General features: G+C 39.0%; 1 protein-coding gene across 5 annotated transcripts in view; it reads right to left on the bottom strand.

The window, feature by feature from the left end:
* Positions 1 to 25974, bottom strand: part of sorbs3 (sorbin and SH3 domain containing 3) — an 83987-nt gene that overhangs the window by 51108 nt on the left and 6905 nt on the right. Inside the window, exon 1 of one of the 5 annotated variants that reach the window (XM_056246676.1) lies at positions 24820 to 24925. The exons of the other annotated variants lie outside the window; for them this stretch is intronic. The gene's annotated coding sequence lies outside the window, so the exon portion shown is untranslated. Of the gene's footprint in view, positions 1 to 24819; positions 24926 to 25974 lie in introns of those variants that run through there. 5 annotated transcript variants of the gene reach the window in all.

The following is a 25974-nucleotide window of genomic DNA, read 5'->3' on the forward strand; positions in this document are numbered from 1 at the left end:
AAATAAATGTTATTATATATGGTATACAAGTTACTGTTTAATCTTTCATTTTTTATCTTTCATTTTTTATCTTTCATTTTTAATCATACACTGCAATGAAAACACATTTAAACAATTGATTAAATATAACAGCCAGCCTACAAATACAACTAAATAGCACGTGTATATTTTTTTCCTATTCTTTCATTTAAAACATTTCATATTGTCCTGTTATTGCAATGTTTTCACACTATTGGCTGTCTCTCCGAGTTGTTTTGAGCATGATTGGTTATTCTGACTGTCATCCAGGAATCTGGCCAATGACAACTATGCGCGCCTTTACCAGTCAAGTTTGAATACGTCAGTTGAAGTGAGTGGGTGTGTGTGCTGCTGCTCGGGACCTACTTCGGTTTTGTGGCTTTTACATTGTTTAAAACATGGATTATTTTACATCGGACTGCTAAATGTTTATTTTGAGCGAGTTGCGGGATGTAAATGAAGAACAAACAAGGAATATGGACAACGAATAATGGACATATTGCAATCTACGGAAGGTAACGTAAATAACTTTTTATTTTATACAAATTCTAATACATCAAAATATAGTGTATTAAATGGAGAATCTAAACGCGATTAGAGAAATATTGATATTAGTACGGTATTCCAATGTATTAGGCTAATTATGTGCTGAGCTAGCATGTGTATTGTCAGCTAACTTAGTTTATGATAAAAAAATAAAATAAAACTCAGCATTGGAGCTTTACAATGAGTGAACTGAGAACATTGTCTCTTTAGACAGAAGAACTCGAACCACACTCCTTTACTCGAGTCTAGAAGAATCTGCAAACTAGGCTTTTAAATTGTTGATCGCGGATTTAACGTTAAAGTTAGGCCTAACGTTATTGTCTTGGAGCTGGTGAGTCAATTTTGCAAGCTTTTGCAAATGTCTCTGTTAGTAGCCTAAGTAAAAACAAATAGCTAATATTGCTGTGTGTGTTTCCTTCATGATCCAGGCATTTTGGGAGTAACGTTAAATATTATCCAGCCACACGATCTTCAGATGGTGAGTATTGTCATAAAATACACGTGAAATAGAGGCAGAACATGGACACTCTGCTCAAAGGCACACTGGTTCAAACCCTCCAGACAATGTTTTATCTTCTATCTTCTTGAGTTTATACAGGCCTAGCTGACCCAAAAATAAATGTCTAACTTACTTTTGTGAAACACAAGAATGTTGGGAATAAAACAACTGTATGAGAAAAACAAAAACAAATAAGGCATTTCTCAAGATATCTTAATTATGGTTCTACATAAGAAACTCATACAGTTTCAACATGAGGGTGAGTAGGCTAAATAATGAGAGAACTTTTCTTTTTGTTTGGATGAGCTGTTCTTTTAAGGACATTTGCTAAATTAACCATGGTTTTTATTATAGTAAAGGTGTAGAAACCATGTTTTTTTATGGTGGATTGATTACAATATTTTATTACCATTTGGTTAGTGTCACAAAACATTGTTAATTTTAGTAAGGGTTCTCCAGATTTATATAACACATAACCTGTATAATTTATTTAAGGAACACATTCAAAATGGTCCTATGTCACCCAGATCAATAATCTATTAACGCACTTTTTAACTTTTTTTTTTTTTAGATCAAGCATTGGAACAATGTTTACGGAGCAGAACAGGCACCAACAGAGAAACAAGTCCATCACTAGTAAGTATCCATTGCAGTATCTAAAACCGTAGTCAATTTTAAAGGCACAGTGCACTCCAAAATAAAAAAAATATCTCTTTTTTCCCGTGCCATTCCAGATGTATATGACTTTCTTTCCACAAAGATTTTTTGAAAAATTATCCATTATTGTTAGCCAATATAATGCAAGTGCATGCACCAGAAACTTCATACAGTACAGCCTGCTGTGTTGTTCACACAAGATGTTTTCTGCATTTATCATGTGAGCTTTACAATGCTCTTGGACTTTTTCGACCTTCCGCATTTTGGTGTCTATTCACTTGCAGTATTTAACACAAACACAAGAGATGGATAATTTTTCTAAAAGTCTAGTTTATTTTTTCTAAAATGTGTTCATCTGAAGAAAGAAAATCACATACCCTTTCGGACGGCATAAGGTAGAGAAAATAAAGGGGGTATCAGTTTACTCTCCTTTAGCTACTATTTATAAACCTTACATGTGATTTAATAAATTTACAATTAAAGGGGTGTTCCAAGCAAACAGGTGTGTTTATATTAGGGGTGTACGATTCAGAAAATGTCACGATTCCGATTTTTAGGCTCAAGATTCGATTCAATAGCGATTTTCGATGCAAAAACGATTCTCGATTTAAAAAAACGATTCACAGTATGTAAATGTAGTTACTTTTCCTATGTAGGTATTAGGGATGTGCATCTCCATAACTGAGGCCGATGCGATACGCATGTCGATGCATAGCCAACGATACGATACATTAAAGATAGGCTACATATAAGCAGCTACCGATGCAATGCAATGCGATTCACTATTATTACGATGCGGTGCGATTTGATTTCAACTCAACGCGATGCGATTCAATGTAATACGATGCAATGGAGAAAAATATGATGCTATGCAATTCAATATTCAATTTTTTTATTTATTTTGTTCATATTTTGTGCCATCTGACTTTTAACGCATGGCTCTTTCACATACAAAAGATTTGGTTTTCAAAACAAAAAAAAACATAGCGTTGCGACGTTCGTCTGTTATAGGACAACTTAGTTTGAATAAACGAGCAGACACTGCTACTTGCTCTACGTTTATTTAGAATTAACAGCCAGACAACTAGCAGTGACTTGAGCTTTCCATTAAATGAATCACACACAGTAAACAAATCCTTAAAGACCCACTCCGATGAAAATAATGTTTTTCTAGGTGTTAACATGTTCTTGTGGCATTTTTCTGATGTTAGAGGACATATCTTGAGAAAAATAAGCTCAAAGTTGTATTTCTGAGTATTTCTACATTCAAATGGCCGTGAATCAGTAGCAGACGCTAAAATGCCGGCTAAAATAGACTGGAGTTGTGACGTAGTAACTCCACTGGGCGTCTCCACACGCGATGTCTTGGAGTGAAATAATGATTGGTGATCGGTGATAACTTTGATTAACTTCGGATAATAATAATTAACGTGTATATAATACTGTTGCCCCACCGGTATTGGGGGTGTAAGCTAGCGGGAGAGACAGAGCTCTCAGCAACGGGCAGGGGGAGGGTCGTCTCCGTGCCAACGGCTCCGCCCACAACGCAGAGGCGAATTGCTAATGAGCTACTGCCGCTCTGCTGAAGCGAAGTCCCAGAATACGGCACAGGTTTTGTGATTTTGGCTAAAAATGGCATAATCATAATTTAAAGACCACTGGGAATGTTTAAAAATAGCTCAAAATATGATCGGAGTGGGACTTTAACAAAAAAAAATCAAACAGGCCTATTCTGGTGGGTGCGGTGATGCGGTGGTGTAACATGTAAGGCTGGTGCTGCCAATAAGCACCTAAAATCTGTCACAAAGAACCGGCAAAAGTAATGATTATGAATATGTAAAATATAGCAATGAGATATTTTAATTGTTTATTAATAAACAAGTGTTTTCTTTGCCAGTGTCGGCTGCAAAGATGAAGTTGACGATGCTGACTCACGATCTTCGCAGTAGTCAACGCGCCAGAGAGAAATACACAATTCATACGGATTATTACATAAGCAGAGAGCAGTCTGTAGTCTGTTTTCTTACGTTTTGAATTGTTCTGTTTAAAAGTAGACCTGTCTGTGAGGCAAGTAGGCTACCTTATATGCTGAGTTTCGGTTCATTTATGAGACGAGCTCCAGTTCACGCGCCGGCGCCTCCGTGTTTATCGTCTGCTATATTTACTTCTTATTTATTAAATCCAGGCAATTGGTTGATGAAACATTGATTAAAATTAAGATACAATTAATACAAAACTAAATGCACTTTAAAGAAAGGTTTTGTGCTTTCTGTTTGGTGTGTCTGTGAAATTTTTAAAGCATCTTTTAGTGCCGCGTTCAGAGCGCTCACGTCTGTAACATTGTTTTTTCCTCATAAATGCAAACACAATTTTTTTTTTTTACTTTTTTTTTTGTTCTGTGGAGTAGAGCCCGACCGATATGGATTTTTGGGGGCCGATGCCGATACCGATATTAGGGAGTAAAAAAAGGCCGATACCGATATATCGGCCGATATTATTTATGTGTATATTATAATACAGTAGCAATATTATTTATGTGTATTATAGTACAGTATACCAGTCAAAAGTTTGGACACTTTCCTATTGGTGTGTACAAACTTTTGATGGGTACTTTACACAGTATAAACAGAATAAATATATTTTATAAACACGTTTTGCAATGATCACTCAAATGTGGTGATCAAACACTTGTGTGACACAGATATGTAATGGATGCAGGGGGAATGATAGAATGAGAATTATACAGCTGAGCTGTAACCAAACTAGTTTGCATTGCATGTTATATTATATTATATTATATTCTAATACTGTTGCATAATCTTCACTAACGACTTTGTCTTTTAATTTAGTCATAACTTGTATCAATAAATATATAAAAAGTGTCACTGACAAAACCTTAATATCTTCTATTTTTACTCTTAATTCCTCTAATCTCTACCAGTGGAGGAAGAACTCAGATCTTTTTACTAAAGTAAAATTAATAATATCATAATGAAAACGTTTTTAATTACATATGTACAGTACTTTTATACTATTTTAAATAATTAGTAAGCAAAATGTACTAAACGTGAAACTAGGCTACTCTTAATGCAAAATGGCCCTATATAAAGTGTTATAATTATATAAATTATTGGAATATTGCTTGATGTTGTAACGTAGCGTTATCAGGCAGAATGAGCTTTAACACTGTCTACACCGGACGCGGCCGTTACTGCTTGCGTCGCAACAGCTGTTTACCCGAGACAAAGCAGAATCAGTTTACTGTCGGAGATCGCTCGCGCCACGCATTTTAATCAATGTTTCATCAACCAATTGCCTTAATAAATAAGAAGTAGGCCTAAATATAGCAGACAATATAATCAGGACTTCTCAGTTGCGCGCTTGCAATAGTCACAAGCTCACACAATACGTGACAGAGGCTGTAGCAGAGAAATCAATTCTGTGAATTACACTGCGCAAATCACAAGTAGGCTACTACCCACCGGATGAAGAAGGGTTGGCTCTCAGTCTCCACAGGCTACATAAAATATTCATTTTATTTATTTTTCGTGTTCGCATTAAGGAAAAACAATGTTACAGACGCGACAGTTCAGCACTACGGACGTGAGCGCTCTGAAAGCGGCACTAAAATATGCTTTGAAACTTTTACATAGACATCAAACAGAAAGCACAAAACCTTTCGTTTCAAAGTGAATTTCGTTTTGTATTAATTGTATCTTAATTTTAATCAATGTTTCATCAACCATTTGTCTGGATTTAATTTATAAGAAGTAAATTTAGCAGACGATAGATAATCTCGACACGGAGGCGCCTGCGGGTGAACTGGAGCTCGTCTCATGAACCGAAACTCAGCGTATAGACCTGAGAATTGAAATATATCTATATTGAAATGTCTGCTTTTAAACAGAACAATTCAAAACGAAAGACAGACAGACTTATGTAATCGAATGAAATGTGCATTTCTCTCTGGCACGCGTTCACTAAAGATCGCAAGTCAGCTTCGTCAACTTCATCTTTGGCTGACACTGACTGAAAACACTTGTTTATTAATAAAAAATTAAAATGTCTCCTTGCTATATTTGTTGTATTCATAATCATTACTTTTGCCAGTTCTTGTGACAGCTTTTAGGTGCTTTATTGGCAGCGCCACCCTTACATGAATCACCGCACCCGCATTTTTTAAAATATTCATTTATCGGCCATTATAAATGCCGATACCGATAGTTAGGAAAATGCCTAAAATCGGCCGATAATATCGGCCCGCCGATATATCGGTCGGGCTCTACTGTGGAGATTACAGTTAGGCCTACTCATAATTTGTATTCTGAATACGTAACGCTGGTATATGTATTCCGTTACTCCCCAACACTGATATTAGTATAACCTTATCTGCAATATATTTTAATAACACGGTTTTGGCGGTTATAGAGTTCTAATGACGGTGTTCAACTATAACCATCGGTCTCACGGTTATATAATAACCGTCACACCCCTAGTTTTAACATAAACAATAATAAAAATAAAAAACCTTTCACAAACAGGTCTTTGATAACTGTATTCAAATGTAAATAAATATATATGTTAGGGGTGTGACGGTTCACAAAATTCACGGTTCGGTACGTTTTTGATACAGCAAAAAGAAAGAAAAGCCAGAGAAATTTCCTTGATTTAATTTTTTTAATAATTTTTCATCAAAGTATGATAATTTTTTACTTTGAGCAGTGATGGAGCTACACTTGACTCTTCTTAGGAGCATATAAAACAAAAACAGCTCCTTGCTCCTTGAAAAAAATTAATTGTAATATTGTAGTAGTTATAAACAAAGGTTTATTTTATTTCAGATTAACATTTGAGGGCAGCAATTTTATTCATAATGTCGAAATAAAACCGACGTAACGTTACTTGAACGCATTATAGCCTACTATTCCTGCCAAACTTCCATGGTTACAGTTAGTAGTGTTACTACAGTAAATCCATGGTGAATGTTGCTGATCTGTGGGCACTGGATAGTTCATTCATGGCACAATGTTTATTCCTGTTTTCCACGTCAGCGCTGTTTGATCCGTTAATAACGAAGAAATGTGAATGTTTCTCACTAGATCTCGCTGCGATATTATTACTTCAGTGGCAAATTCAACTGCTTTCTTTACTGGATCTCTTAGTGCTGTGTAGTAACAGTGTCGCTTGATCAAGACGCTGGATTGGTCCAAACTGATAAACGATCCGTCAACCACACAATAACGAGTAGCGCAGCTGCAGTTTCGTTCCGCTTACATTACGTTTGCTATTTGATGTTGGGCAATGTTGTGGTCGCAGCAGCGTCTCTTACATTATGAGCACGCTTGCCACGCCCCTACATTTTAAATAACGAAATTTTGGTCAGCAGGAAAAATGGTCCAACAAACCGTTCGGTTTGTAATGCACACTGAACCGAAAGCCTCGTACCGAACGGTTCAATACGAATACGAATATATTAGGGATGCACGATGATATCGGGACAACATCGGTATCGGCCGATAAAAGCTTAAAATGACCATCATCGGCATCGGCCGATATGAATATTTCTGCCGATGAGCCTTGCCGATAGGGTGGCGTGTTTCCTATGCGCACGTGACGCGAACGAAGCATGAGCGCCAGCAAAACTTCCAACTAGGGGTGTGCGTCCCACGGTTTTTGATCGTGGACGATTAAAATGTCTCCACGATCTGCTTTTGAAGAAAAATCATAGTATCGTGCATTCTATCAGTTCAATTCTGGCGCCTTCATCTCAACATACTGTACAACGCGACGTACATTCACATCACATCACATGTAAACGCAGAGGTAGAGTTACACTCACGGTCACGGGACACCGCAATTCACAAAAGTTCATTATTTGCATGTGCGTCAAAGTCTTGCTAGGTAAACATATCATTCACGTGCTGATGCGCTGTTCTAACATCCGCTTTTCTGAGCGCGTTACACCCGACGCTCACAGGAACTAAAAGCCTGTCACAGAGTCTGCATACCGGACTAATCTTTCGAGTCTTATTGCGCTGATACTGTCAAATACACACACGGTTTACATAAACAAAGTTGGTTATGTCTAAAGTGAAAGCAAACAGAGAAAATCTGCTTGTCAAATGCGTGTATATTAGACGCGTCGCGTGCAGTTCTTAAAGAGACAGTAATAATATGCTGCCGCTTGTCCTTAAAGAGATACTGCACCCAGAAATAAAAATTCTGTCATTATTTACTCACTCTAATGTTGTTCCAAACCTGTATTCATTTCTTTCTTGTGCTTAAATATACTATGGAAGTCACTGAAGTACAGCAACTGTTTGGTTAGCCACATTCTTCCAAATAACTTTTATAATTTCAACAGAAGAAAGAAACTTGAGAGAGTAAATGATGACAATTTAAATTTTGGGGAGAACTATCTCGTTAATGTTAATAAAACAAAAAAACACAAAGAGGAAATCACTCACTGCTCTTGACTGAGAACTTTAATAGAAGCTTTAATAAGCTTTTTTTGCACTTAAAAAAACACACAAATATATCGGTATCGGCATCGGGCAAAATTAGTCTGAAAATATCGGCATATCGAATATCGGCCAAAATCCTATATCGTGCATCCCTAGAATATATATATGTGTATGTGTGTGTGGAATGCTTTATATCAGGCTTGATGTAATTTTACTTGATTTGTGATTTAATAACTGTTTCATTTCATTGATTCGAGTACTAACATTTTCTATGCATCTCTGCTGCAAGCTAAACCACAACAGTGGCGTTTGTATTTATTTATTTTACATGTGTATTTTTTTGCTTTGATTGTAGCTGCTGTCATGAAATGGGACCCAGCTGCAACAGAGGCCCAAATAAAGTCTGCAGCCGATCATCTGAAACATGCCCCCGGGAGAGTCGGGGCTTGCCGCTATAAATGAAGCTTGTGAAGCTTATAGCAGCCACATTTTGTTAATTGATATGTTATACTGTTTTAACAACATTTTATAGATTATTTAAAGGGAAATTGTGTTAATTTATAACTTTACTGTTCTGGCTTTTAAGTTTTGGTCCAGTAGAACAAAATAGTAATAAAATATATATTTTGAGATTTAAATAGTTGATTTCTTGGAGTGATCAGTTTGGTTTACAGGCAAATGGTAAGCAGTTTATTACAATTATATTGATAAGATATACAAATGCAAGACTCTACACAGTTCCCGTATTCAATTGAGTATTCAATATTATCAAAATTCTTTCAAATCTTATTTAGGTCTATGGTCTGTGTGTCTGCAGTTTCATGACACGACAACCATTAACAATGAGTAACTGGGTTTTTCTCAGTGAGAACTAACTCACTGCCACTGTTTTGAAGTAAAGATTTTTTAAAGTTGGATCCTTGCAAAATGCACAAATGGGATTTCCGTTTCAATATGGGTCTTTAACAGTCTTCTTTGACATTTCTACTACAGAAAACGTGACTAATACAACTTTTATTCTGGCTGCCTTTAGATGTCTAACAATTAACTCTGTAGCATGTCTTTAATTGACGTCTAAACAATGTCCAAAAAAAATGTATAAAAAACGTTCATTCTGGCTCCTGTGAGGACGTCTTCTGGATGTCTAACAATTACGTCTGTAGCACGTCTTTAATTTACGTCTATACAACGTCCAGAAAAGACGTATAAAAAACTTTCATTCTGGCTCCTGTGGGGACGTCTTCTGGATGTCTAACAATTACGTCTGTAGCACGTCTTTAATTTACGTCTAAACAACGTCCAGAAAAGACGTATAAAAAACTTTCATTCTGGCTCCTGTGAGGACGTCTTCTGGATGTCTAACAATTACGTCTGTAGCACGTCTTTAATTTACGTCTAAACAACGTCCAGAAAAGACGTATAAAAAACTTTCATTCTGGCTCCTGTGGGGACGTCTTCTGGATGTCTAACAATTACGTCTGTAGCACGTCTTTAATTTACGTCTAAACAACGTCCAGAAAAGACGTATAAAAAACTTTCATTCTGGCTCCTGTGAGGACGTCTTCTGGATGTTTAAAAATTACGTCTGTAGCACGTCTTTAATTGACGTCTAAACAACGTCCAGAAAAGACGTATAAAAAACTTTCATTCTGGCTCCTGTGAGGACGTCTTCTGGATGTCTAACAATTACGTCTGTAGCACGTCTTTAATTTACGTCTATACAATGTCCAGCAAAGACGTATAAAAAAACTTTCATTCTGGCTCCTGTGAGGACGTCTTCTGGATGTCTAACAATTACGTCTGTAGCACGTCTTTAATTTACGTCTATACAACGTCCAGAAAAGACGTATAAAAAACTTTCATTCTGGCTCCTGTGAGGACGTCTTCTGGATGTCTAACAATTACGTCTGTAGCACGTCTTTAATTTACGTCTAAACAACGTCCAGAAAAGACGTATAAAAAACTTTCATTCTGGCTCCTGTGAGGATGTCTTCTGGATGTTTAAAAATTACGTCTGTAGCACGTCTTTAATTGACGTCTAAACAACGTCCTGAAAAGACGTATAAAAAACTTTCATTCTGGCTCCTGTGAGGACGTCTTTTGGATGTCTAACAATTACGTCTTTTAGACGTATTATAGACGACTCTTTGCTCGCTGGGTCACTTGCACATGTTGGTGATAAATCATGCAGTGATGCTCTATGCAGGCGTGTGTTGCTTTAGTCAAAACCTTATAAAGCACAAACTCCATTCATTGTGTAATTGCATTCTAATTCGTTTTCATCAATGAGATGGTCTGCTTAAACCCTGCAATGCAATGTTATATTGATCCATCTACGCTGTGTTATACTGTATTAAGCAACAAATTCATGATGTTTATAGTGACCCATGACAAGCTCTGACAGAACAGTATCCGTTCGCATTCTCCTGTCTGTAGTCAATTCTAGAGCACATACTCCCAATGACATCATGTCTGGAACGCTCCCTGCGTTACATTGGCCTTCAGGTGGTTTTATTTGAGAGAAAACTATTGAAAACCCAATCTTATTACATCTTTCTTTTATGGCCTTTCTTTTATTTCTTTTTAAATAGCATTGAAAACTGTCCACATGCTCAAACTCTGTGGGAATCCAAGACTTTTAGGAAATAGGTAGAAAAGTGAAATCATGTTTTCCACAGGAAACTTTATAGGGATAGTTCACATAAAAATGAAAGTTAGGTCATCATTAACTCATCCGCATGTCGTTCCAAACCATATGAATTTCTTTCTTCCGTGAAACACAAAAAGTGAATTTATGAAGGAAATCCTGGAGGCCTTCTTTTTTTTCATTATAATAAAAGTAAATGAGGATGGGGGCCGTCAAGCTTCAAAATGGCCACAAAAGTAGTTCATATGGCTTATGCGCTATATATCAAGTCTTCTGATAGAATATGATTTCTGGGAGAAGTAGCGACGTCAGATTCATGAACAAATTCTTTCGAGTTGGATCTTTTCAAATTTAACAGCACATTGGAAGGGAAGATTATTATGCAAAACTATAGTTTGACTTGGAATACAGTGCATGAGTCATCTGGACCACATTTATGATGCTTCCGGGTCCTTTTTGAAGCTTTTAAGGCTTTGGTCCCCATTAATTGTGACTGCATGTTGAAGTAAATCTCTCCTTTTTTGGAGATAGAAACCTTGGAACAACATGAGGATGAGTAAATGATGACATTTCTGGTTGAAATCATCCTTTAAAGGCAACGTCACCAGTGTCCTGGTATTTGTAGTTCAAGTCTCTGAAATGAGGGAGTAAACTATGAAACATTTATGAATAAGCTCCACCCATCTACATAGCAGATCCACTGACTTACAGTTTAAACACATGTGAACAGCTCTTACATAATACGGAGTCACATGTTTTACACCGGGTATGATACGTTTTTACAGATGCTTTTTGGCCACCAGTTGGTGTACTTAAACTATAAGTGTTTATCAATTTATCAATTATTTATTCTAGACATCATGACCATTTATTGAGTGTAAACTGAATATTGTAGGAGACGCATCTTTCCTCAAAGATAATGACTGCTAGTGCTCCTGCCAGCTGTGATGTGAGAGTTTGTTTTAGCATGCACAAGCACATTTACACATGATTGCATTTGATAAGATAAAGACAATCTGTAATTCATGTAGTGATCAAGGCCTGCGTGTTTAAAGCTACGGTATTTGTTTTAAAGAACCAGAATATCTGAGAATACTTTAAATTTAAGTGGTCAACAAAGGGTCTGATCCTTAAAGAAATCTTTATATTATTTTTTATTTTGTTTTCCAGTTATATATCTAAACGTAAATATACATTTGTAAAAAAGATATATTTGAAGATATATATATACACATTTAAAAACTGTACTTGCAGATGTCACGTTTGGTCTGTGTTTGAGTTGATTTTCACTGTTTCTTTTGTCTGTGTTCATTTGTTCAGCTGTAATTAATTTATGTAATTACATTTGTAATTACACTGTTGCCCCTTCCCTTACACCTTAAACCTACCCTTAAACCGACCCATACCACCACAACTGTCCCTAACCTTACCCGTATCACACCTCAATAGCAGCAAAAGTCTTTCACAATACAACCTGAACACAATAAGAACATTGTACTTATATTTCGATGTAAGTACATAGTACTTTAAGGATTCGTTCACCTCAAAATGAAAATTTCCTGAATAATTTACTCACCCCAATGCCATCCAAGATGTTCATGTCTTTCTTTCTTCAGTGGAAAAGAAATTAAGTTTTTTGAGGAAAACATTTGAGGATTTTTCTCTGCTGTCATCAAGACAAATGGATTATCAAGACAAGGAATAGGGTCTTAGCGAAAGAATCGGCCATTTAAAAAAAATATATATATACTTTTTAACCACAATTGTTCGTCTTGTGCTGGTCTGCGACGCGCCAGGCATTACGTAATCACGTTGGAAAGGTCACGCTGGACGTAGGCGGAAGTACCGGAAACTATGTATAAACCTTAATTAAACAATTTAATAATTGAAAGGAATTTATGCCTGCACAATATTACGCTGTAGCCACATTGGACCAGCGGTTCGGAAAATGGATGGATTGATTCAGCTGCGAGCGTCATCTTCTGGTCAGGCGTTATTCGGCGTGCAATTCTCACAGTGCATTATTGGTATTCTCTAGCCATTGAGTCCACTATAGTTTCGCACACCACTACAAATGGCTGTCCCCCTATAATAGTGTCCTATTTAAGGGTATAGGGGGCGAATTCGGACACAGCCTTTGTCTGATCTCAGTTGTTCTGTGTATCGTGTTTTGGTTTTATGTTACCCTAAGAAGTGTTTTTTTTAGTTTGTTTTATTAAAGAAAATATGTAATTAGTACCATATCTTTATTTTCCTCTTTGCTGCCTCAATCATGCTGACAGCAGATAATATAATATTAATTAAATAAAAGGCCACTTAAGAATGTACACTTAAACTAAAACTTAAATTGCAGTGAAGCACGTTGAACATGCAAGCCACTGGCATTATTATCAGTGAGGCAATGGAATGATGATTCATTTGTCTTGATGACAGCAGTTTGGATCTTTACCTCATTGTCCAAAGATCAAAGGTCAAAAGAGGCACAGGTCAGTTTGAGGCTAAACATTCTGCTTTTCAGGACAAGTTGAATTTATGCACAGACCTTTTTATCAAAAGCCATAATAGACAAGCCGAAGATAGAACTGTACTGACAAGATTTCATTGTTTCTATGTCAAAATGCAGAGGAAAAACTTGTCAAATTTGTCCGGTTGACCTTGATAACAATAGCAAGTCGATTCTTTGGTGTGAGAAAACCCCTTACTGGAAATGACTTACATGTGGGGGTAATGCACACTGAAAATGACTAAAAATAGATTTGATTCAAGAATTAAACTGACTGACCACACCTTATTGTTCTTATTGGAAAGGTACCAAAGTAAGAGTGTGCAGACATTTATTACTTCTTCAGAGCCTTTAAAGGTGTCTATTCAATCATTAACAGACTCACTGGATTAATGCGAGTCATTGGAACCATGTGTTTAACTATAGTTTATAGTCAGCATGAAATTACAATGTTGTTTAACTAAGAACTGTCTCTCAGCTCAGTACATTTTTGGCCATTTTTGTGAATCCCAACAGTCCAAATAAGAGCGCTTGCACACCATTCCCCAGCGAGTGATCAAATGAACTCTACCCTGCATCTCCATTTATTTTCACAACGGCATCTGGAAAATGTCCTGAGCGTGGGCGGGTTTGTTTGTTGCAACGGGGAAAATGACTTTTCAATCATGTAGTTTATATAAATATATGAGCAGATACAGTATGTAGTATACTTTCATGATGAGTAATTAACTGTGCCTTTCAATTCGGTGTACACATTTACTCTAGATTCACATCTATTATATAATTAATATTTTATACTATACACATCTACATCCTATGTTCAGTGACCCCAAACACTATCTGGACGCTCAGAATACACAAATCTATCACTGTCTTTGCATTATATAAGAAAACACTATAGAAAGCTCTAATAGAATTTGCAGATAATATTTTGTATGCAACACATGGAATTCATATACATTTTACTTGTGGCTTAAGTATTCAAATAGTTTTTGGTGGCCACTCTACAGAATAGGCTATAGCAACATATAGACATATAAAAACCTTATTTCATTACAAGTAATTCATGTATTTTGTATTAACCCTCATATATAGTTCATTGTCTGATAAAATCTGAATGAGTCACATCAATCTTTTGCTACTTTGTTTATCAAATGAAGGTAAATGTCTGAGAGAGCTTTTCTGTAGAGATGTCATGTGTGCGTGAATGTTATAGAGATAAAAGAGAGTAGACAGACAAAGCATAGTATGAGGTGAGATTGAGCCAAAAGATTCAACATCATGACTAGATCATTTCACTTAAAGGGATACTCCACCCAAAAATGAAAATTCTGTCATCATTTACTCACCCTCAAGTTGTTGCAAACCTGTATGAGTTTCTTTCTTCTGCTGAACACAAAGGAAGATATTTTGAAGAACTTTGGCACCATTGATTTCCATAGTATATATTTTTTTCTACTATGGAAGTCAATGGTGCCAAACAACTGTTTGGTTCCAATCGTTCTTCAAAATATCTTTCTTTGTGTTCAGCAGAAGAAAGAAACTCATACAGGTTTGCAACAACTTGAGGGTGAGTAACTAGCTATGTTTCCATCCACATGTTTTTATCCGCATTAAGTGATATCGAATGAAAAATGCCTTATGGAAACAGGAAAATTCGATTGAATTTCATGAATATCGACTCAAATGAAATACGATCGGTCTCATCGGATTTTATCTTGATCGATATACGGCTTATGCGATAAACGCGGATGGAAACGTTATTATGGTGCAATCCATTTTCCCTAGTTAAACTTTGTTCGCAAATGTTGGCTTGAATGTTGTGCAATTCGGTGAGAAAATGAATGGAAACACCTTAACATGTCTCAAATCAATTCGATATACCAATTTGATCGCAAAACAGCATGTGACGTCATTACGCACAGGTTTTTATCCGCTTTAAAGCCGTTTGATGGAAACACACTTTCACCAGCTTTATTCGCATGAGGTTTTTTTACCGAACTTCCGATAATTCGATTGACAAGTGGATGGAAACATGGCTAATGATGACAGAATTTTCATTTTTGGGTGGAGTATCCCTTTAATCGAATCTGAGTGGACGATATGAGTGAGATCTTGGGTAAAATCAATGGCACATTGTGCGACATAAACAACCAGTTAGGTCAAACTGAACACACCGTAACCAAAACTTTAGTCCCCAATCCTTGCGTTGATGTTGAAAAAGAAACGGTTGAGATCGAACGACAACAACAAACTACTGGAGACGCAACAACATTAAATGACCATGTTGCAGAGTGGTTAAGAGTTACTCGCAACTCTAGTTTAAATGTGTACATAGATATTTTTTGTGGCTCATGACTTCTGGAAAGAAATAGAACAAAAACTGGACAAAGATTAAACTTTCTAGTGTGTGTGTTTGTGCACACCATTAAACTAAAGTATTGAAAGCATTTACTAGCATTTCTGTCAAACCTTATACGGTTTGGGCTTTAGAAACTGGCAAGAAAACAGACAGAGAAAAATTCTAAAGACACATACTTAAAGTGGAAAAGTGTCATTTCACTGCATAACATAATTGCAAAAATAATGATTGTTTTTAGATCAGAAACTCCCCACTTCTGCCATTGGTTGAAAAAACAGGTTGCCCCACCCCAAACACTTCATTGGCCAAGCTGTTGCTGTGCTAGGCTGTTTGGATGCTCAAGCAAACAATGTTTAGATAACACAGAAATGTCCAAACAAACAGTCCCTAACGAAACGAAGACAACCCATGCCACAGATGAAGGATATTGTAGGAAGATAAAGTCCCCCTCTGGTGAAAATCAAGTTTTTAATGTTGTTTATATGTCTATGTGCAAATTCACAAGTCAGCACCATTCCTGAGTATTTTCTCCATAAAACTGCAGTGAAAAAAAGACAGTCTCAAAAACGCGGTTTGAAATCGCTGGTGTTTCTGACATCACAAACTTCCTTGTAACCAATCACGTCAATGTGCCGGCGGGCTTTAGCATTTCATTAACAGCGAACTACCAGGGGAGTCTTGAGAGATGCCAGGTTATCCCGGTATATTTTTTTGTTGATATGAAAAATCGGGTGGATTTAGCAATATAGCGGGTGTATGATGTATATTACAATGTTATGATGGACTACAGTATATGCCTTTATCCACTGACGTTCTGAGTTGTTCAACATGCAGTAGTTTGTGTCACATTAGCAACACATTATTAGCTGTTTGATAACTTAGTCAAGCAAAAGACTAATCATATGAATTACTGTTTATGTGTCCGACGTTGTAAAGAGTGATACCATTGTGCAGCGTTTACCTCAGTAAGTTGGCCAAGTGAATCTGTGATCTGGCGTGGGTGGAGGTGGGGCTAATTAGCATATTCATGGTTCCGCGTATACTAAATGAAACAAGGTTGTAGAGTTGCATTCCAGCTATGTTAAGCCTATTAACATAAAAAAATTTAATATGTAATTTTGGTGATCAAAGATGAGTTTTAGGGTGTATTCACACCAGGAAAGTCCGATAGTTCACTTGATTTTGTCCGGACCAAATAAAAATGTTTTTTTTTTTTTTTGGTACTGTTCGCTTTCACACTGCTCTTTTTGCAAGTGAACCAAAATTTGTAAACAAAACCACACGTGTGCTAAGGTCATCCATTCATTGAACAAGGATTCTCAAGTAGGGAAATCAGGAAGTGCAAAAAAGGCTTAACGTAAATTAACGCAGCATCATCCTTGTATTGTAACTATCGTTACATTCTATGAACTGCAAATGCTTCTCTTTTTTTTTTTTGCATCTATGCGCGATTAGACTAAAGAGAACGCTCTGTATGTGAATGTCCTGATGCACACACTCATTCATTCATTCCATTCCAATGACGCACACACACGATGTGCAGAAAGACGCGCAACAGATGTAATGTAGTAGGCTACAACAGATCACTTTCCCATAACGCAACTCCGACTACGGAAGCCTGTTAACTCAAAGGCGCAGTGCTTTCTTGCAATTGGGTCGGTTCATGTTCACACCGTAAACGAACCGTACCAGAGTTCGTTTGGAACCGTACCGAGACCACCTCTTCAGCTGGGTCTCGGTTCGGTTGTTTGGTCCGCACCCGAGTTCGATTGCTGTATTCACACCTGCCCAAAAGGTCCGCACCAAGGGGGGAAACGAACTAGAGTTCGATTCAATCGAACCAAACAAGGCAGGTGTGAATACACCCTTAAAGGATAAAATGATTGACTACAGGGGGACTTTAAGTTACATTTTTCAAGGGAGTCAGCCAACAAATGGTCTCTGCATGTTGAAATAAGAGGAAGTTTTCTAAAATTAAAAATAACAAAAACAGCATAACAAAGCAAACGTCCCCCTCATATGTTTCATGATTGCTAACTTTTCTCCTCTCTCTCTTTCACAGGTCTGTTGCTCTTGACTTCTTGATGAATGCAAGCGGACACCATACAAGGCTTTGCTGTGCGTCTGTTTACAATCTCCTGTTATTACACGATACACACATTAATCAGCAGCAGGTCCATCTGATCACCATGTATGGTCGTCCATCGCTCGACTCAGGAGGGATGGATCCCACAAACAATTTGATAGCGATGAGTCAAAATGGGCTCCTCCACATGGACTCTGTGCACCATCCAAAATCAACTAAGTGTGGAGACTGTGAAACCCCTGTTTGGACCCGTTGAAGATGATTCAAATCAGCACGACGTCTCTTCGTAAAGAAAATGGCATTTTTTTGTACCCTTATGTATTTGTAGATCAAAGGCTGGGAAATGCCCCATACTATGAGGCAGGGGCGCCGCTAAGGGGGGAAAAGTTAGGACGATTCTAAGGGCCCACACACTTTTAGGGGCCCCATAAATCGATTTTATTAATTGAACGGGTGCAGCAGTACCTATTTTTTCATGGGGCCCAAAATCCCAGGCCGCACCCCTGCTATGAGGGTCCCCATAATGTCATGCTTATGTAAAGCACACGTGCACACACTCACGCACACACATACAATGTGAGAATGTTCTCAGAGAGATCAGTGTGTGTTGCTGCGGTCGTTCTCATGGACCTGACAGGTTCAGAGGTGAGAAAGGAGACCCTTCCCTCCATGCTTTTGTCACTGGAACACGCACTAATGGAGCTGACACTGAAGTTTGCACTCATTTGCCTTGCAACGGTGAGAAACACCCAGATAGACGTGTAGAAATGCAAGACATATTCAATGAGATTAAGCTGTCAGTCACTGACTAGAGGAGCACTCTGGGAAAATATCTTTAACTAGCATAAACTATAGCATGGGAATATGTGAGGTTGAGAAAAGCAGTCTGACTATACTAATTATACATTTATTTCAGACTTAATATTAGCTTGATATCTTGATGTTTTATATTATATATCTCTAAGACCTACAGTACAGTATGTCGGTTATCTGAGATTTTGTTTTGTTTTTTATTTATCAATATCAGTTAATATTGTACATTATCATTTCCCCCTTTTTTACATTTATATGACCTTTTTTGGTCATCTTATTCGCTCACTTAGAGTTGTAATGTAACAGAAGTAGTGACAGATCTTTTCTTCTGTATTGGATTTACATCCAAGTAACAGGTTATCGAAAAAGAAAAAGAAGATTTAGAGCAGAGACTTGATTGGATGTTGACAAATATGAAAGTGAGGTTGAAGTCTGGTTGAAGTAAGAAAGGGAACGGGTTTAAGCGACATAAATGAAGAAGTCTTTTCATTTCACCAGAAGATCGTTTATAATTTATATATTTAATAATTTAATATATATATTGATTAGATATTATGAATTTATTAGGGCTGTCAAATGATTAATCGCATCCAAAATAAAAGTTTGTGTTTACATAATGTCACGGAACGCACGACAACGCCTCCTCCTGGTTTCACTAGATCCCTCTCTCCTGCATACTAGGACTTCATTTCCCTAATCACCTCATCATGCCTTCATCAGTCTCACCTGTGCACCCTCAGCCACCCTTTATCTGGACTGTTCTGTTCTATGCCCATTTGTGAAGTATTGTTATACCCAAACCCTGTCTCAGTTTGTATCTCGTGTTTCTCTGTGCTTGGACTTGATCTTTTGTGTTTGAACTTGGACTCTGAATTCATTGTGTGAACCTTTGCCGCCTGCCTCTGACCTTTGCAAGTTTGACTTCGATTCTGGATTTCCCTTGACTACTTTTGTGTTTCTGTTGGCTTGTTCTCAGTTTGTCTTCACCTTTAATAAATATCTGCAAATGGATTCGACCGTCTCCGCCTCTACGTCACAGAATACTTCACCACATCAGGATCCAGCAGATTTCAGTCGACTAACCTCTGAGGTATCTAATCAAGCTAATGTTCTCACTGCCCATCAGCAACAGCTGGTAAAATTAACCGCTCTCACAGAGAAGCTCGCAAGAACGGTTCAAACCCTATCGCAGCCAGACGCGACTGCGGTTCAACCTGCTGATCCAGCGACACCACCTGTTGTGAGTAACACCTCTTCTCTACCCAATTTATCTCTCCCGGAGAAATTTGATGGCTCACCCTCTGCTTGTAAGGGCTTTCTGTTGCAGTGCAGTTTGTATTTCGACCAACGGCCACAGTCCTTCTCCACTGATGGAAGCCGCGTGTCCTTCATCTGTTCCCTACTCACGGGTCGAGCTCTGGTATGGGCTACTGCACTCTGGTATGGCGGTCAGCTCTCCTTCCCATCTTATAATGAATTTCTGACTCAATTTAGAGAGGTGTTTGAACACTCAGCGGGAGGAAAGGATCCAGGGGAACTGCTGCTCACGTTATGCCAGGGAAATTCGACTGCAGCCGACTACACGCTCTCTTTCCGTACCCTGGCTGCCCAAACTGGATGGAGGGAGGAACCTCTTAAGCTCATGTATCGCCAGGGACTTAACCCAAACCTCCAAGGAGAACTGGCGTGTCGCGACGACGGTAAAACCCTGAATCAAATTATGGAGCTTGCTATCCGCCTGGACAATTTGTTACGCGCTCGACTCGCACCTCTCAGATCCAGCCTTCTTGAGTGTACATTTCCCAGAGCGGAGTCAGAACCTATGCAGATTGGCTACACACGCCTCTCCACGGCGGAACGGGAGAGGAGACGCCGTAATCATCTCTGTATGTACTGTGGAGAAGCAGGACATCTGCGGGCCACCTGTCCGGTGAATCCAGCTCTCAAGAATTCGACGGCGGTGAGTTCTAATTCCTCTTCTAAACTGTTTACTGTGGAGAGTGTTTTAAAGATTAACGGACAAGAGTTTAACCTAAAAGCCCTGATTGACTCGGGAGATGCTCCGCACTGCTCGCTATTTTACCAAGCTGGATCTAAGGAATGCATACAACCTGATTCGCATACGGAGTGGAGATGAATGGAAGACGGCGTTTTCGACTACATCCGGGCACTATGAATACATACAGGGTAATGCCTTTCGGCCTGTCCAATAGTCCTTCCGTTTTCCAGGCTTTTGTTAACGAGACTTTTCGGGACATGTTGCATCATAAAGTTATTGTGTACATTGATGATATTCTGATTTTCTCTGATTCCCTTGAGGAGCATGTTCAAGATGTTCGTGCAGTTCTCAGGCGCCTGATTGAGAATCAACTCTATGCCAAGCTTTCCAAGTGCGAATTTCATCAGACACGCATCTCCTTCCTGGGTTATGTCATCAGTGCGGACGGTGTCCTTATGGATGACAACAAGGTCAGAGCAGTGATTAACTGGCCCCAACCATCCTCGGTTAAAGAGCTACGGCGCTTCCTGGGCTTCTCTAACTTTTACCGCAGATTTATCCGCAATTTCAGTGTGATTGCAGCTCCTTTAACATCTCTGCTTCGAGGGGGAGGTAAATGTTTCAAGTGGACAGCGGTTTGTACCGAGGCCTTTGCTCGACTCAAGGAACGGTTTACGTCTGCTCCTATTCTCCATCACCCTGATCCAGAAAAGGAATTCATCGTGGAAGTGGATGCGTCTAGTACAGGTGTGGGGGCAGTGTTATCACAACGGCATGGTGAGCCAGCTAAGATGTTTCCTTGTGCCTTCTATTCTCGCAAACTCAATTCTGCAGAAAGAAATGATGACGTGGGTGATCGCGAGCTTCTGGCCATGAAGACCGCCTTTGAGGAGTGGAGGCACTGGCTGGAGGGAACCCGTCAACCGTTCACAGTGCTCACGGATCATAGGAATCTGGAGTATATCAGGTCAGCTAAACATCTGAATTCCCGCCAGGCTCGCTGGTCACTGTTTTTCTCAAGATTTGATTTCAGGATTACTTACAGACCAGGCTGCCAGAACGTCAAAGCTGACGCTCTCTCCCGTCAGTTCGATGATCCAGCCATCGAAGCCAAGCCTGAACCCATTATTCCCACTGCTCTCATCGTGGCTCCCGTACAATGGGACATTATCTCCGAGATCACCACTGCACTGAGTCGTCATCCCGCTCCACCAGCATGTCCTGCGGATCGTCTCTTTGTTCCACCAGATCTCCGCCACCGTGTGCTTCAATGGGTTCACTGCACTCCCAGCGCAGGTCATCCAGGTATTACCGCTACCATTCAGTTGGTCTCAAACCGCTTTTGGTGGGCTTCTCTTCAGTCTGACGTTATCAAATTTGTTCACCAATGCTCTGTCTGTAATACTGTGAAATCCTCCCATCTCAAGCCCGCAGGATTGCTGCAACCTCTGCCAGTCCCACAGCGTCCCTGGTCCCACATCGCTGTGGATTTTGTAACGGATCTACCTCCATCTCAAGGATTCACTACCATCCTCTCCGTGGTGGATCGTTTCTCCAAATCCTGCCGCTTCATTCCTTTAACCGGTCTGCCCACGGCCCTACAGACTGCAGAGGCGTTATTCAATCAGGTTTTCCGTCTGTTTGGCCTGCCCGATGACATTGTAACTGACCGCGGTCCCCAATTTACTTCCCGTGTCTGGAGAGAATTATGTGCAAAGCTAAACATCAATGTCAGCTTAACCTCTGGTTACCATCCTCAGGCCAACGGCCAGGTTGAACGTCTTAACCAGGACCTAATTCGTTTCCTGAGAACTTACTGCCACCAGAATCAACGGGATTGGAGTCGTTTTCTGGCCTGGGCGGAGTATGCCCAGAATTCTCTGATAAAGCCTGCCACTGGTTTAACACCCTTTCGATGTGTTCTAGGTTTTCAGCCTCCCCTCTTCCCGTGGGCCGGGGAACCTTCCGACCTCCCAGCGGTAGATGCCTGGCTCCGGCGTAGCGAGGCCACCTGGGATGCTGCTCACGTCCAGCTGCAGCGCGCCGTTCGCCGTTATCAGCATCAGGCGGATCGAAGGAGGCGTGAGGGTCCCAGATACCGACCTGGCCAGTGGGTGTGGCTTTCCGCTCGAGATCTTCGTCTCAAGCTCCCATGCAAGAAGCTCTCTCCTCGTTTCATTGGACCATTCAAAATACTCCGCCAGATAACTCCTGTTTCTTTTCGTTTGTCACTCCCTGCTCAGTACAAGATCTCACCCACCTTTTATGTGTCCCTTTTCAGACCCGCTATTGCCCCCAGGAGTGAGAGGAACCGGGAGGAGGTCGCTGCTGTTCAGGCTCCCCCCATTGAAGTGGGCGGTGCGGAGGCTTTCCGGGTGCGAGAGATCCTGAGCTCCAGACGTCACGGCGGGGTTCTACAATATTTCATTGACTGGGAGGGGTACGGTCTTGAGGAACGCTCCTGGGTCAAGTCTCAGGACATATTGGATCCCACATTAACTGCTGCATTCCACCGGGACCACCCAGACCTACCTGCTCCAAGACCCCGTGGACGACCCCGTCGTCGACCAGGTCCTCGCTTCCGGAGCCGCTCGCAGGGGGGGGGGGCTCTGTCACGGAACGCACGACAACGCCTCCTCCTGGTTTCACTAGATCCCTCTCTCCTGCATACTAGGACTTCATTTCCCTAATCACCTCATCATGCCTTCATCAGTCTCACCTGTGCACCCTCAGCCACCCTTTATCTGGACTGTTCTGTTCTATGCCCATTTGTGAAGTATTGTTTTACCCAAACCCTGTCTCAGTTTGTATCTCGTGTTTCTCTGTGCTTGGACTTGATCTTTTGTGTTTGAACTTGGACTCTGAATTCATTGTGTGAACCTTTGCCGCCTGCCTCTGACCTTTGCAAGTTTGACTTCGATTCTGGATTCCCCTTGACTACTTTTGTGTTTCTGTTGGCTTGTTCTCAGTTTGTCTTCACCTTTAATAAATATCTGCAAATGGATTCGACCGTCTCCGCCTCTACGTCACACATAATATATGTGGGTGCACTGTGTATAATTATTTTATATATATAAATACACACACATGCTTGTATATATTTAAGAAATATTTTCATGTATATACTGTATATGGATTTATATATAATTTATATTATATATAAATATTTTATATATAAATATTTTTTTCTTAAATATACATGCATGTGTGTGTATTTATATATATATACAAAATAATTATACACAGTGCACCCACATATGTTATGTAAACACAAACTTTTATTTTGGATGCGATTAATCATTTGACAGCCCTAGAATATATATATATATATATATATATATATATTAAATGAAACCTGAATCGCTCACAGTAAGATCAATAGAATGCATTTAGAAAATAGTTTCCATTTCATGCTAACTTTAAAATGAATCTTTAAAAACACTGATAATTAAAATATACTGTTAAATGTAATCTTGAGAAGATCTCAGAATGATAATCCACTTCTCTACATTATAATAGGCTATTTTGATGCTAAAGTTCATCTAAATTCATCAATTTTAGTTTTTAGTGTTTTATTTTTAATTTATAGAAAATAGTATAGATTTTAAAATATCACCTTTTTTAATGGGTTATCCATATCGTCCAGTCTTTCAATATTAGATAACAAACCAATTGCATTTTGTACATCCAACATTTTTTGCATGATTTAATAACATTAAATCATGACATCAAACAGAATGAATGTACAAAAGTATTTCATTTTAAAACGTAAAGACAACAAACATGAACAATGAATTTGGGGTCAAACTACAATAATCAAATGTCAATCAAATCACACCACTTCTAAGCAGGCAAATTCATTACAGGAAAAACAACTGTCTTAATGAGGTCCAGCCACTTGAAAACAAATTACTTTCAACATATTCATAGAAATATCGCTGTAAACGCAGAACACCATACAGGACTTCAGATTTTGGCTTTTCTGCAGTATTTATGCTCTTTTTCCACTGCTTTGAAAACTCCCACCAAAGACCCTTAATCCTTCAAAGAGAGTTAAGAATCAACTTCAGAAGTAAAGCGGTCTACCAGTTCAACACAACCCTGCCAAAACTGGGCCAAAAAGAACTGCATGAATAAATGAGTTGGTTTACATTATCATTTAACTGTGTTTTACAATACTCACGCTAACAGGCTGATGGCTGTCAGATGGAAAAAATCAACTCACCGGTTTGTGTGGGTGTGTATGTGTGTGACACGCACAGATTTCCCAGGATGACACACACAATTCCCTGTATACGTGCTGGTTGGTCTGCTTTGTAGAAGCAGCCTGCTCTTTCTGTACTTTTTCTCTCTTTTTATCTGCTTTAAGGTCAGTTCTTTCTCTCTCTCCCTCACTGGTTTTTGCTCCCGTCTACTTAACCTCTGTTAAGTCCCTCTCACATACTGACACACACATGCTCTCGATCCCTCGCTCTCGCTCTCGCTCTCGCTCTCTCTCTCTCTCACTCCACCACTACTGGGCTTCCTGGTTGACAAGGGTTGCTATGGTAACATACAGACTGTGTGCAGAGGCCTGGCTCACTTTTGGCTGCCTTCACTAAAGAGCATTTGAATAGGCAGTCAGCCTTTTGTGGCCATAAGGTGATATTTCACAGCACGGGGTTAAAGACTGGGGAATTCAAAGACCAAACCACATTCACCTCCTGACGTTTCTCCTCTCATTTCGTTCTGTTCTGTCCTTCCTGTGCTCCCACCCCACTGTTTTTCTACGAGCCACTGCTTATGTGTGTCTGGCCATACATGGCCAACCAGAGGAGGCGTACGTAAGTGACTAAGTGAAAAGTGAATTTATGCTTGAGAATTTTTTGAACAGATAATTGACAAATGAGGCAGAGGGCTTGAATTGAGAAACATGCCCAATTCTTAGATATTTCAAGAAAGTGTAAGATTTAGTGGAATGGTCTCAAACTAAGGGAAAACCTAACTTGTGAAAAAAGTTGGCCTACACTGAAATGTATTTCTTATTATATTGCATACATAATAAGACCATAGTTGCATACAATGTGTACTTATGCACACCATAGTTGCAATTTATTTGATCAACTGCAGTAAAAACAGTAATAATGTGAATTACAATTCAAAAGAATATATTCTACTTTAATATATAATAAAATGTAATTAATTCCTGTAATGGAAAAGCTGAATTTTCAGTAGCCATTATTCCAGTCTTTAGTGTCACATGATCCTTCAGAAACCATTCTAATATACTGATATGGACAAGAAACATATTGTATAGATGTTAACCTTATCATTATATAAATGACTACTCAGACATTGTACATAGACATGTCCTGTCATCTTCTTAGGAACTGTGCTAAAG

This window comes from Rhinichthys klamathensis, unplaced genomic scaffold, assembly GCF_029890125.1.
Source record: "Rhinichthys klamathensis goyatoka isolate OS25496 unplaced genomic scaffold, OSU_Roscu_1.1 h1tg000040l_1, whole genome shotgun sequence".
NCBI lineage: Eukaryota > Metazoa > Chordata > Actinopteri > Cypriniformes > Leuciscidae > Rhinichthys > Rhinichthys klamathensis.